We start from the raw sequence: 15,562 nt of genomic DNA, 5'->3' as shown, positions 1-15,562 counted from the left end.
GCAACGCTATGGCAACAAATTTGACAATCTGGAAGAAATGGATGCATTCCTAGAGACATATAAACTACCACAACTGAACCAGAAAGAAATAGAAAGCCTGAATAGACCCATAGCCAGAAAAAGATTGAAACAGTCATCAAAAATCTCCAAACAAACAAAAGCCTAGGGCCAGAAAGCTTCCCAGGGGAAGAACTAATTTAAAGAACTAATTCATATTCTCCTGAAACTGTTCCAAAACATAGAAATGGAAGGAAAACTTCCAAACTCATTTTATGAGACCAGAATCACCTTGATCCCAAAACCGGACAAGGATCCCATCAAAAAAGAGAACTACAGACCAGTACCCTTGATGAACACAGATGCAAAAATTCTCACCAAAATACTAGTCAATAGGATTCAACAGTACAGGAAAAGGATTATTCACCACGACCAAGTGGGATTTATTCCAGGGCTGCAAGGTTGGTTCAACATCCGCAAATCAATCTATGTTATACAACACATCAATAAAAGAAAGAACAAGAACCATATGATACTCTCAATAGATGCTGAAAAAGCATTTGACAAAGTACAGCATCCCTTCCTGACCAATACTCATCAAAGTGTAGTGATAGAGGGCACATACCTCAATATCATCAAAGCCATCTATGAAAAACCCACCGCAAATATCATTCTCAATGGAGAAAAACTGAAAGCTTTTCTGCTAAGGTCAGGAAAATGGCAGGGATGTCCATTATCACCATTGCTATTCAATATAGTACTAGAAGTCCTAGCCTCAGCAATCAGACAACAAAAAGAAATTAAAGCCACCCACATCAGCAAAGAAGAAGTCAAACTCTCACTCTTTGCAGATGATAGGATACTATATGTGGAAAACCCAAAAGGCTCCACTCCAAAACTGTTAGAACTTGTACAGGAATTCAGTAAAGTGTCAGGATATAAAATCAATGCACAGAAATCAGTTGCATTTCTCTACACCAACAACAAGACAGAAGAAAGAGAAATTAAGGAGTCGATCCCATTTACAATTGCACCCAAAACCATAAGATACCTAGGAATAAACCTAACCAAAGAGGTTAAGTATCTATACTCACAAAACTATAAAGTACTCATGAAAGAAGTTCAGGAAGACACAAAGAAATGGAAAAATGTTCCATGCTCCTGGATCGGAAGAACAAATATTGTGAAAATGTCTATGCTACCTAAAGCAATCTACACATTTAATGCAATTCCTATCAAAATGCCATCCATTTTCTTCAAAGAAATGGAACAAACATTCCTAAAATTTATATGGAAGCAGAAAAGACCTCGAATATTGAAAAAGAAAGCCAAAGTTAGTGGCATTACAATTCCGGACCTCAAGCTCTATTACAAAGCTGTCATCATCAAGACAGCATGGTACTGGCACAAAAACAGACACATAGATCAATGGAACAGAATAGAGAGCCCAGAAATAGACGCTCAACTCTATGGTCAACTAATTTTGACAAAGCAGGAAAGACTGTCCAATGGAAAAAAGACAGCCTCTTCAATAAATGGTGTTGGGAAAATTGGACAGACACATGCAGAAAAACGAAATTGGACCATTTCCTTACATCACACACGAAAATAGACTCAAAATGGATGAAGGACCTCAATGTGAGAAAAGAATCCATCAAAATCCTTGAGGAGAACACAGGCAGCAACCTCTTTGACCTCAGCCACCCCAACATCTTCCTAGGAATATCTCCAAAGGCAAGGGAAGCAAGGGTAAAAATGAACTATTGGGATTTTATCAAGATCAAAAGCTTTTGCACAGCAAAGGAAACAGTTAACAAAATCAAAAGACAACTGACAGAATGGGAGAAGATATTTGCAAATGACATATCAGATAAAGGGCTAGTGTCCAGAATCTATAAAGAACTTAGCAAACTCAACACCCAAAGAACAAATAATCCAATCAAGAAATGGGCAGAGGACATGAACAGACATTTCTGCAAAGAAGACATCCAGATGGCCAACAGACACATGAAAAAGTGCTCCATATCACTTGGCATCAGGGAAATACAAATCAAAACCACAATGAGATATCACCTCATACCAGTCAGAATGGCTAAAATTAACAAGTCAGGAAATGACAGATGCTGACAAGGATGCTGAGAAAAGGGAAGCCTCCTACTCTGTTGGTGGGAATTCAAGCTGGTGAACCATTCTGGAAAACAGCATGGAGGTTCCTCAAAATGTTGAAAATAGAGGTACGCCTGGGTGGCTCAGTTGGTTAAGCAGCTGCCTTTGGCTCAGGTCATGATCCCAGTGTCCTGGGATTGAGTCCCACATCGGGCTCCTTGCTCCGCAGGGAGCCTGCTTCTCCCTCTGACTCTGCCTTCCACTCTGTCTGCCTGTGCTTGCTCTCGCTCGCTCTCTCTCTGACAAAAAAAAAAAAAAAATGTTGAAAATAGAACTATCCTATGACTCAGCAATTGCACTACTGCGTATTTACCCTAAAGATACAAACGTAGTGATCCAAAGGGGCATGTGCAACCAAATGTTTATAGCAGCAATGTCCACAATAGCCAAACTATGGAAAGAACCTAGATGTCCATCAACAGATGAATGGATCAAGAAGATGTGGTATATATACACAATGGAATACTATGCAGCCATCAAAAGAAATGAAATCTTGCCATTTGCAATGACGTGGATGGAACTAGAGGGTATCATGCTTAGCGAAATAAGTCAGGCAGAGAAAGACAACTATCATATGATCTCCCTGACATGAGGAAGTGGTGAGGCAACATGGGGGCTTAAGGGGGTAGGAGAAGAATAAATGAAACTAGATGGGATTGGGAGGGAGACAAACCATAAGTGACTCAATCTCACAAAACAAACTGAGGGTTTCTGGGGGTTGGGGGGTTGGGAGTAGGGGTGTGGGGTTATGGACATTGGGGAGGGTATGTGCTATGGTGAGTGCTGTGAAGTGTGTAAACCTGGCGATTCACAGACCTGTACCCCTGGGGATAAAAATATATGTTTATAAAAAATTAAAAAATAAAAATATAATTAAAAAAAAACCAAAACTTGTTTCAACGCATAATTACTGACATATTTCAAAGATCTTTTGATCAACATATTAGCACTGTGGTATTAAATTGTTACTTTGCATTGTTAGATGGTGTTGAAAAAATATCTTTAGTGTTATCAAGAGATCTTGTAATCATTTAAAGTTAAGGGACTCTAGGGAAAATATTTGGTTAGTTTATAAAGGCAACTAAAAATTCTTCTGCAGGGAGGACTTATGTACTTTTCCAACAGAAGGAAATATTTTTATAAAAATAGTCTTGGCTCAATACTAATTACATTAAGGCAATTTTTAAAGGATCTGAATTTTACAAAGGAATTCAAATGCATTATATCATTTTAATGAGTTATAGTAACTAAATGTTGTCCACTTTCATGTTGCACTGATATTTTGGATAGTGTATATTAATTTTATCAGCTTGTGATAATATATACTTTATATTATATTATATATATTAATTAATATATATTTATATTTTTATTTTTCTAATTTGCTAAAGTTAATGAATTATATAAATCATTTTATTGATTTTTATTTTATGTATTCCTAAATAATATTAATTATTGCACTGTTAACAAGCAATAAATATAACAGTATTACTATTTTGTTTTCCTATTGCATCACTTCTTTCAGCCTTGCTAAACTCCTCTGTGCCCCCAAAAGAGCAGAAAATCAACAGGACCAACTGTAGAACCTGACAGACTAATAACTATTAAGACAGCGGTATCTCAGAAGCAGTGACCCCAGGGGTTCTTCAAGTTTTAATGGGAAGACACAAGCAAGTAAAAGGAAAAAGTCCACTAAGATTGAGATTAAATTCTCTGTCAGCCCAAGAGATAAACGGGGATTACAGTAGGTTTTTAAAATATTACAGTTCTTTTACACCAGCAATTGAAATTGCAAATTCATATATTTTACACCTTGATATTTCTCTTGTCCATATTTAAGCTTGTGTTATCTCTTCACTGCCCTCTAGTGTACACTACTTAAAGTTTGAGTCCAGAAAAAACGTTTTTCCATTGTGTCTACCTCAGTGAACAAAATAATACCCTCCAGATTTCTTATAAGTTTGTCTGAGAGTCTCCTAAGATGTAGCAATTCCTTTTTATTGTTGTTGTTAAATATTTATTTATTTGAGAGAGAGAACATGAGAGGGGAGAAGTTCAGAGGGAGAAGCAGACTCCTCACGGAGCTGGGAGCCCAATGTGGGACTTGATACTGGGACTCCAGGATCATGACCTGAGCAGAAGGCAGTCACTTAACCAACTGAACCACCCAGGCACCCAAGATAGAATTTAAATACAGTATAAGAATTGCTATATGTATTTCCATTTTACCTCTTAATAGACTTCCATGCTCTTAAACGAAGAGAATTTCTTTATCTTAATATTCTTATTAGTGCCTACCATGAGTTTTGTGCTTAGCATTTTCCATTGTAAATATTTCAAACTTTTGTTATAACTCTTAAGTTTATAATCTTACCTCAAACATCATTCAACACTGTTCTTTTGATTTGTTCAACTCATAATCCCCCCCACCCATGAATCCTGGAAACATGTGATTAGGTTCTCCTTATACCTTTTTCAATCCTCATTTTCTGCTCCTTTCAACAGTTATTACTTCCAATCTATAAATGCTTTCTTATAATTGTAAAATTGGTCCATTTATCTTCTTATACCATAAGCTTTATATGAACCATAGCATAGATTTCCACAATCTCATTTACCATGGGTAATTTCAAATACTGTTGAGTTCACATCTTGAATTTAACCTTTGAATTTTTCTTTCCACTTCCTTAGTATGCACTTCCCTTTCTACTTCCTTCGTGTGTTCTCTGGTAAGCCAGTCTCCATCTGGTCTCCCTGTCTCCTCTCTCTTCTTCTTTCTCTCTGAGGAAGTAGAGTGGTGGGTAGGGGAGGTTAATGTAAATATGAAATAAGAAGTAATAATGAGACACATGTAAGTAATAAAATTTCATATACTTTTTGAAAGCAGACCTATAGGATATATTTTGCGGTGTATGAAAATAAATAACAACAAAAACAAAAAGTCTGTAATCTATGAATAATGGTGACTTTCACTAAGAGGGAAATGCAAGAGAAGGAGCAGGCTTATGTTGAGTATATAGTTCATTTATGACATAAAAAGACAACCTTATTATAAAGGTTCATTTCATGGACAGCATATACAACTGGAACTATCAAATAAAAGATTTATACTTTTATATAGTGTGTGTGTGTGTGTGTGTGTGTGTGTGCGTGCATGTGTGTAAGGAGAGAGAGACTGGTCAGATCTGAAAATTTAATATATTAATATGTAGATAACATTTAAAGCCAATGAACTAAAGAAGATTATTTAAGAAGTGAGTAAAGATGGAAAAAGGAAGAAAATGAAGAAAGAAGCATTGAGTATCCTAACATTTGTTGTCAGGAAATAAAGTATGGAGTGTTTAGGGAAATATAATTAAATATCCTGCCACCCAGAAAACTTCTCCACAAAGGTAGAAGACAGAGAAAACAGTTTTATTATTAAATAAGCATTAAACTAGAATGTGATGTAACCATAGGCAATCCACTAAAGGATCATAAAGACAGAAAGAAATCTCACTCTATTTTATAGCCAAGTAGATACAGTTCATTATATACATGTAAGATAAATAATAGCTAGCCCTCAAGTAAGAGTATTTGATAGTAGCATCTGTTGTACATAGTTCCTTCTAGATTTACTTGATAACTGAGGTGACTGTTACCTAATTGGCTTTATCCAAAGGAAAAAGAAACTTCTCAAATCTTTACTTTAGGAAATAGGTTTTCAACTTGGAGCAAAGTACCCACTGAAGTTAGGCTCTTACCCTACCACAGGAAATGGCAGATATTCAATATTCAGTATTTCAAAGAGATTGTTCTTTGCTCATTGAATAAGATATCACTGATTCTTAAAACTGTCAAGATCCACTAAAAAGAGTTACATGCATTTCAAAGAAACAGAAAGAGCTTACAAGTACATGTTTGGTTTTTGATAAATAATGTCTTTAGAAAAGCATGAAGAAGACTCTTTCCTTTCTTCAAAGAAAATTATCTTTTTTTAATATTTTTGTGTATTTTTATACATTTTTTGTATCTTTTTATATACCTAGTTGTATTTATCCCTACATGAGAAAGGAGAAATATTAGAAGCACATTGTGCCTTATGAGAGCAGGGGAAAAAGCAAAACAAGAAAACTTTCAAAAAGGACGGTGTAAGCTATGTAAAATTTTGCTTAGAGGTTGATCAAGGAGAATGGAAGACTGATTACCAAATCTGGCGACAGAGTAGACATGTGACCTTAATATTAAAAGTAAGTGTCAATTGGGATGGTAGGAGTAAAAGCCTTGACAAGAGTATATTCAGGAAAGCAGGAGAGAAGGGAAAGGAAAATGTAAATTAGGCTTCTCTCTTAAGAATTTGCTATAAATGGAAGAATAAATTATTACAGGGTATGGTCACTATATTTGTTGCTTATTGGAATAATCTAATAGAATGTGAAATATTGATATTTCATGACACAGCAAAAGTAATTACAGTAAAAGGACTCAAGTGAAAATAGAAAGTAGATGTCGATTTTCAACTTTAAGTGGAAGGAATGACAGACTTTGTGGCAGATAAATTTTTCTTCTGATTATTTATTTTGTGAAATAAAAAGCAGGGCCATTAAATATTGAGAAGGAAAGCATGTTAGACTTTTGAAGACAAAGAGATGTGAAATAAGTTAACTCTGAGTATGGGAGAGGAACAGAAAACAGACTAAAGCACTAAGGATATCAGCAGAGATCCTGTTTAGAGATGGGCTATGGTCAAAAATTTAGAGTGACTGGGGTCAGCATGGATATATGCTTTTCTACTTACATTAATATGCTATGGCCCTAGTATAGAATCTTTGGCATGTTCTATTTAACTGGGTTTGGGAGCTGGGGTGTCTGCTTAATAACAACTATATTTATTATGGACATTCAGTTTTAAGAGTTTTAATTCCACATGAATGGGAAACAAGACCGTTAATGGAGAGTGAGTATGAAGATAAAATAAGGGTAAGGTTTTTCAGATTAAAAAAGCCCATTTGAGCTTAATGATTATGGATTTAAATGGAGACCGGTCACTACAGTTATCTTATTTTTCTCCAGCTATAACTAGGTGAGCACATTCAGGCATGGAGTAGAATGAGACTTGAATTTAACTCAGCTTATATTTAGCCAAGCAATTAAGATGAAGGAAGAAGACAAGAGAATGTGGCACAAATAGCAGGTAGTGATTAGAATGATTTAACATGAATACAACTTATGAAAGAAGAGGAATTGAGGCCTAAGGAGTTTGAGGAAAAGTGAAATTGGGATGGGAGGAGGAGGCAAGAGATTATTGGATTAGGGATACTCGAAGCAGTAACCTAGAAAGATGGCAGGGGAAGGTCCAAGAAAAAAAAAAAAGGAGTTCTCGCTTTTGATATTGGGGAGTATTTATTCCTAGTGATTAAGACAAATGAGTTCCCTTAGGAAAGGTAGAAGACAAGACCACTGGTAGAGGGTGCTGAGAATGGTGAAGATATAAGAAGGATGATCTACATGGGTACTGGGATCACTGAAAAATATAAAAGTAGTATTAAAAGTGGCAATGGAGGAACACTGGCTCTGCATTCAGTGTTAGAGCTTGCCATCATCAGGGCAGCCAACTGGGAAGGAAAGTTGGATGGAAGCTGGAAAAGAGTGAAAACCAGCTGGAACTCACAAGCCTAGGAGACCATGAAACCCCTATCAGCTCTTGCTATGTCTGGTCATGGTTGCATGTGTGGCCTTGTAGAAACCAGGGCGCTCAGGAGCCTAAGAAGATCAAGGAATAACCAGGAAGTTTCAGGCCCAGCCATTGCCCCATATCGGAGAACTGAGTCAGCAGCTCAGTGAAAGGCAGCATTCTCAGCCTCACTACTGCCCACCAAATATTTGTTGTTGATGCTTTTGTTCTGTTGAGTTTTGAAGATTTTTCCAACATTATTGAGATAGAATTGACATATAACTTTGTACTAGTTTAAGATGTACAACATAATGGTATGTATATATTGCTAAACGTTTACCACAGTAAACTTAGTTGACCTCAGTTATCACATATAGTTATATCTTTCTTCTTGTGGTAAGAACTTTGTGGATCTGCTCTGTTAGAAACTTTGAAATATACAATATAGTATTGTTAACTATCATCATCATGCTGTTCATTACTTCTCCAGCATTTACCTTATAACCAGAAGTACCTTTTGACCACCTTCACCCCCTACAAACCTCTGACAACTACCAATCAGAAACTCTGTTTCTCTATGTTTTTAATTCCACATATAAATGAGATTGCCCTCTGAATCTTGTACAAGAATCTTTTGTGGTCCAGGCTAACTGAACATATGCAGGGAAATGCCAGGCAGTGTGATTTAGTTTAGCCAAGTTGGAACATTATAAAGCCAGCACATGGGTCACTTGGGTGGCTCAGTCAGTTGGGCAGCTGACTCTTAATTTCAGCTAGGGTTATGATCTCCGAGTCCTGGGTTTCACCCTGCATCAGGCTCAGTAGGCAACAGGCAGTCTGCTTGAGGATTCTTTCCCTCTCCCTCATCTCTCCTCCCACTTGCATGCTGTTTCACTTTCTCTCTAATAAATACATAAATCCTAAAAAAAAAAAAAAAAGCCAACACAGCCTCAGATGTATATATTAATGACAAATAAATATAATTAATACACTAAACATCTATGTCATTACAAAGAAAAGCCATAGCACCGAAAGAAGTTGAAAGAAGAATTATAAGAAAAAATGATGAAATAGAAAAATATAAATTTAAAAGGAACAACAAAGGAGGGAGATTATCTTTCTTTGGAGACATTTTAAAAAATTGACAAAGCACTGGAAAGATGCATCAAAAGATGGAAAACAAACAAAAGAGAAGACTCAAAAATGAGTGTCATAAATGAAAAAGAGGATTGTTACTTAAGATGCATATAAAGGGGTGCCTGGCTGGCTCCAGTGGACTGAGCCTCTGCCTTCGGCTCAGGTCATGATCTCAGGGTCCTGGGATCGAGCCCTGCATCGAGTTCTCTGCTCAGCAGGGAGCTTGCTTCCCACCACCCCCGTCTGCCTCTCTGCCTACCTGTGATCTCTGTCTGTCAAATAAATAAATAAAATCTTTTTTAAAAGAAAGATGCATATACATATGTATATGTGACTTAAAGAGGATGCAGAAGAGCAAATTTAAAATTTAAATCAGAGGACAAATTCTGAGGAAGAATTTAATTCTCTACACATATACAAAAAGAACTAGAAAAGCAGAATAGTCCTTTAATCATTAAAGTAAATGAGTTAGTCATCAAAAACCCTCACAAAAAGAAAATTTTTGTCTCCAATGCCTTCAGTAACTGGGTCTCCCAAGATCTGTCTGCAATTCTTTTTGCAGCAATTGCATTCTTAAGATCCTAATGCAGATAACTATAAGGACACATGTACAGACTCTATAATGTGCAACATGGACAACAATGTTTATAGCAGCAGTATTTATATTGGCCCAAACCTGGAACAACATATATGTTCATCTATAATAAATAGAATGCATTAAAACTACTCCAACTGAGTATTGCTTACCAAAAATGAACCAATAAAAAATAAATCATAGCATCACGTAAAACTTGAATGAAACACGTTAAATAATGTTGAGGAAAATAAGCAGAAAATAAAGACTACAATATTTATTAGTTGGTCACTTTATAGAGTTTATTTTAGGAATGCAAACCTGGAAGGACAATATTAAGAAAAATAAAAGTGTCTTTATCACAACAGGATTAACAGTGAGAAGCAGGGTTGTGGTTAGAGAGGGGCACATCAGAAGAGGGTTTCTGGGATGCTGGCAAAGTCTTATTTCTGGTTCTAAATGTTTGTTTCTTGGGTTTTATCTGTATAGTTTTAATATGGAATATATTTTATTCATTGGTCTGAATGTGATAAATTAAAATAAATGAAGAAAAATTATTAAGTTCAAAGAAAGTCTACTCTATGAATAATATAATATTTCAATTTGGAAGAATCAAATTACAGTCTTAAGATCAAGCCATCTTTCAGAAAAGGCATCTTCTACACAGCCAATTGAAAAGAGAAGTTAGTATTATTCTGATGAATTTATACTGTTGACAACCAAGTCAGATGAGAAATGATTGATTTCATTTATTTTCAGGAGATCTAGTCAAAGTATTGGGTGGTGTATTCTACAGAAGCAATGACAAATCATCTCGCAGTAGTTATTACTGATCCTACTCACTCTTGAGTTCTTTTCATGACAAGAGGTTTGTTATCATTATTCTTTCTAAATTGGGTGATTACCTCTAAAAGAAGGTAAATTTATGGAGCTTTCCTGTGCTGTTTAGCAAGTCTGATGAGTAAAGGTGCAGATGGGAATTCCAAACTTAATCCACATGGGTAATGTGACTCTGCTGAACAAATAACAATAATATTTGATACATAATCCCTCAGGATGCAAGAGAAAATTTATAGGAGAGTGAACTTATTTTTGACCTGATAAGTTCAGTCTAGTAGTACTAGTAGTCTAGTAGTACTAGACTTCAAGTGTTGTAAACGGAGATTCAAAAAGGTTTGCGAGGTCTTTATTATTGCAAACCCAGTGAACAGAAAAGATGAGTCTGGATTTTAGTTGCCTGATACCCCAACTAGCATTTTTCCTTTCATACTGCCTATACCCCCTGGGCCAAAATTTAGAGAATCTGATGGCTCACAAATATTTATATTTCTTTTCTTTCTACTTTTAAATTATATGCTTTAGATTTAATCCCTTACATCTCTATGTGAATTACTTACACAGACTTTTGTTCTTCCAAGGGTCAGATTCCTGAATGGAGGTGAAGACATTTCATATCCATTTCCTTCTGAAAATACTAAATGTTACTGTAAACTACTAGCTAAGAAAATCCAGCTTAATTGCTTAGCATTGGATTATCACTTTCTAAATGCCCCTGGCAATTAAATATCCTGATTAAAAACAACCAGACTTATTACAACTTCTGAGCAGCTAATTTGAAAAAATTATAAAAATGTGATGGAACCCTTTAAATGACATTTGTGTTATGTACGCAAGCAAGCGCATTGTCATTTCTGTATTTGGCTGCCAATTTTATAGAAAAATAATAATTTTAGTGATTGTCATATTTCAAAACAGCAGCCATACAGCCAACATCTTATTTCTCTACCAAGCGGCAGAGTATGCATTATGCACAGTTGGACAAAACACCTAGGTCCCCAAATGTAGAGAACAATGTTCTTATCTCCCTGTGAATCATGCATTGAGAATGAGAACAGCAACTATTCACAGTATGTCTTTAGAAATTATGTCTGGGTATAATCAGTTAAATATTGAGTAGAAATGTGAATACAGGAAAAGGAAATGTGAGATGCATTTGAATTGACTCTAAAAACTCATACCAAAAGATTGTTTCCAGGAGTCACCCCATTCTTGGAATGTGGTCCTCATGAATAAAACTAAAGTTTATTTTTTACTACATTTCTTTCTATTGTCACTCCTTTCCCTATTCCATAAATTATTTATAAAACCTTATATTAATTATCTGCAAAGACCTTACTGATGCTTTGGTTTAGGTTCCCTTGTGGTGAACTGAGAAATCATCTGTGATTCTCTTTGTAGAAAATTTTAGAATATATCTGGTACTCATCTGATTCAACAAGAGTCAGCACACCTGCACAAGACAATGAGAGAATGGAAATCTACATTGCGTGTTAAAATGAAATGGTTTTTGATTGAAGCATGCTTTAAACATACTTTTTATTATTATAAACTACTGTAATTTACAATTTACTGTTCAATTCACAAAATTTTTAAACATGGAAAAGTATTTTTTTATGTCCTAATTTCATTCTCTAGAAGGAACAACTTTTAGTATTTAGACAAATTTAATCTCAGTCTTATAAGAGTAAAAAAAATCAACAGTGAAATTGCCCTGGCACATGAATTCCTACTTCATTTCAGACCCAGTGTATCCGTTTCAGTTAGGAGGGTGGAGGAAAGAAGGAGGAAGGTAGAGGAGGAGAAAAAAGAAGAAAACAGGTCAAGTTCCTGCTTGTATCGGGTTTACAGGAAGGATGAAAAAATCTGAAAAGGTCAATATAGAATATTATGTCAGGTAGTAATAAGTACATAAAAAATTAAGCAAGAGTTTAGAAAGTATAAAGTAAGGCACTGGAAAGAGATCAGAAATGCTACTGCTTAAAAAAAAAAAAAAATTAAAATTCTACGGCTATTCTAGGTCGACGTAAACCTCTCCTGAAAAGTAGACATTAGAGGAGAGTACTGAATTCTTGAATGATCTGTGGGATGAACTTCTGTTTCTTGTTGGCATATGCAAATTCCTGGGATTTTTCTCCAGGGACGATGATTCAGAAGTATTTATGTGAGTTCCAGTAATGTACATTTTAAAAATGCTTCACTTGACTTCAAGTTATTACTGTTTACTGGACAGTGCTAGTCTAGTGGGATCAGTTCCCATTTTTTTTACATTTATTAGCCAGTTGAATGGGCTGGAGACAACAGTGCCAAGTAAAAGAAACCAGATATTCCAAATTCAGAAGTTTTCTTTAATACTGCCAGTAGATAAAGTCATCCTAAAAAGTCTCCTTGAAACATTTCCAGAAATTTCAAACATAACATATAATTGACATTGACCTGGTCAAGTCAAAATAGTTTTTCTAATCAGTCTGTTTAAAACTTACTTCTTATCAATTTTTAACATCCAACAATAAAAAAGGAAATAAATAATAGAGATGGTTCATTTTTCTTTCAATCCTTTCAGTGCTGCCTAAAAGTACTATATATAAAAATCTATCCCAGTAAACATTTTCAAACTCAGGGTGCTCAAGTCCCAACATTCCTCTAATTAAGTCATTTTTTCATATGTGAAGCCAATTATATTGTGCCAAATGAAATCACTGGTGAATTAGAACTTTGACAGTCAAAATAAATTATAAAAACCTTAAATTAAATTTAGGGTCAGCATGAGCTAGATTAACTATGCAGTTCATCTCTACCAGATTGTAGGTATGTACATTCTTGCATGATCCAAAAAGGGGGCTTAAAAGCTATGGAGGTAAGGGGTTTCAATGATAAGAATAACTTACTTATTTCTAGCTTCAACCATGCTGCTCTGTAGTGAAGCAAATAACCATCCATGAATTTACCACTTTCTCAAAGCATAAAATCAGAACAAAGGGAAAACGAAAGGGAAAGTTGCCCAGTTTAGGTCATGGTAAGGGGTGTTCTTCTTTTTTTATTGATTCTTTAACTCTTCATAGTTCTAGAAGAACTCACAACCAATAATGATAAGTATATTTAATAACATATGGGTTGGGGGGAGAATCAACTATGACTTGTTTCTTTCTTCCAAAAAAAATAAAAAATTTTAAAAAATCAATTTAAAAATCAATTCACCTTTAAAATCTCCCTTGCAGTAATGCAGACTTGACTTCTTTACTTAACTCCCTAACTTATAATGCAGTTAACTTGCTATAGTGACATAATTTTACAAATGGATACATATTCAGACATCTAAGTCATTTATTTGTAAATACTAGCTTAAAGGATAAGACAATACACCGAAATCTATTGCATTTCTATATACTGAAAATGAAATATCTGAAAAAGAAATAGAGAATTATACCATTCACAATAGCTCCCAAAACAATAAAATACCTATGTAAAAATTTAACCATGTGAGAGATCTATACAATGATAAATGACTTTACTGAAAGAATTTGAAGACAGAAAAGGAAAGACACCTGTGTTCATGAATTAGAAGAGTTAATATTGTTAAAATATGTTACCTGAAGCTACTCAAGAATTTACCATAATTCCTGTTAAAAGCCCAGTAGCATTTTTCACAGAAATAGGAAAAAAAATCCTAAAATCTTTATGGAATCAAAAAGATCCCAAGCAGAAAAGACAATCATAAAGAAAGAGAGAAAGGGGGGGGGGGTTACCCACTAGAGACATCACCCTTCCTGATTTCAAAATATATTACAAAGCTATGGTGATTAAAACAGAATGGAAATGACATTAAAAAGAGAAACAGACCAATGGAAGAGAATAGAGAACTCAGAATTAAACCTCCTATTATAAATCAATTAATATTTGATAAGGGAGCCAAGTAGGTACAATGGAGAAAGTCTCCTCAACAAACTGGATAATCACATGTAGAACAACGAAACTGAGTCCCTTCCTTACACCACTCAAAAAAATTAACTCGAAATAGAGCATAAACATCATAAACATAAGACTGAAACTATAAACTGCTGGGAAAAAAACATAGGGGAAGATGCTTCTCAACACTGTTCTTGGCAATGATTTTTTTAATTAAAATACTAAAAGCACAAGCAAAAAAGGAAAAAAAATCAACAAGTGAAATTACATCAAACTTAAAGGGACTGGCAAGGCAAAAGAAACAAACAAAAAATGAAAAGGCGACCTATGGAATGAGAGAAAATATTGACAAAACATGCACCAGATAAAGGCTTAATACTCAAAATATACAAAGAATTTATATAACTTAATAACAAATAATCCTATTTAAAAAAAAAAGGCAGAGAAATTAAACATATGTTACCAAAGAAGGTATCCAAATGACAAACAAATACAAGAAAAGGTTGCTCCATATCACTAATCATCAGGGAAATGTAAATCAAAACTCGACCATACTACCTCATACCTATTAGAATGGCTATCACCAAAAAGACAAGATAACAAGTATTGTTAGGGATGTGGGGAAAAAGGGAATTTTTATATACTCAGTGGAATTACAAACTGGTTCATCCACTCTGGAAAGCAATATGGAGATCCCTCAAAAAAAAAAATTTTTTTTTTTTAAATAAAACTACCATACAATTCAGTAATCCCACTTCTCAGATTGTATCCAGAGGAAATGAAAACAGCTTGTCAAAGAGATATGTATGCACTCAAATGTTTATCGTGGCATTATTCATAATAGTCAAAACAAGAAAACAACTTAAGTGTCCATCAATGAATGAGTGGATAAAAAAGATAGCGTGTGCGTGCACACACACACACACACACACACACAAATATATGTGTGTACTTAGGTATGCCATATTGTCTTCATTCATAAATATATACACACATGCTTGCACACACGTGTACACAAAATGGAATACTAATTAGCCATGAGAAAAAAGTATACCCTGGTATTTGCAACAACACAGATGGAACTTGAAAACATTATGCTAAGTGAGAAAAGTCAGACAAAGAAAAACAAATATTGTATGATATTTGTAATATAAAAAGAAACAAACTCAAAAAAGAATGGAATGGTGGTTTCCAGGGGTTAGGGAGTGGGGGTATAGGAGATGATTTTAAGTGCATATTATCACAACTAAGTAGATAAATAAGTCTTGGATATCTGATACACAGTACAGTGA

Source organism: Mustela putorius, unplaced genomic scaffold (assembly GCF_011764305.1).
Source record: "Mustela putorius furo isolate JIRA1106 unplaced genomic scaffold, ASM1176430v1.1 tig00003937_pilon_pilon_pilon, whole genome shotgun sequence".
Lineage (NCBI taxonomy): Eukaryota > Metazoa > Chordata > Mammalia > Carnivora > Mustelidae > Mustela > Mustela putorius.
This window is presented reverse-complemented; position numbering follows the sequence as displayed.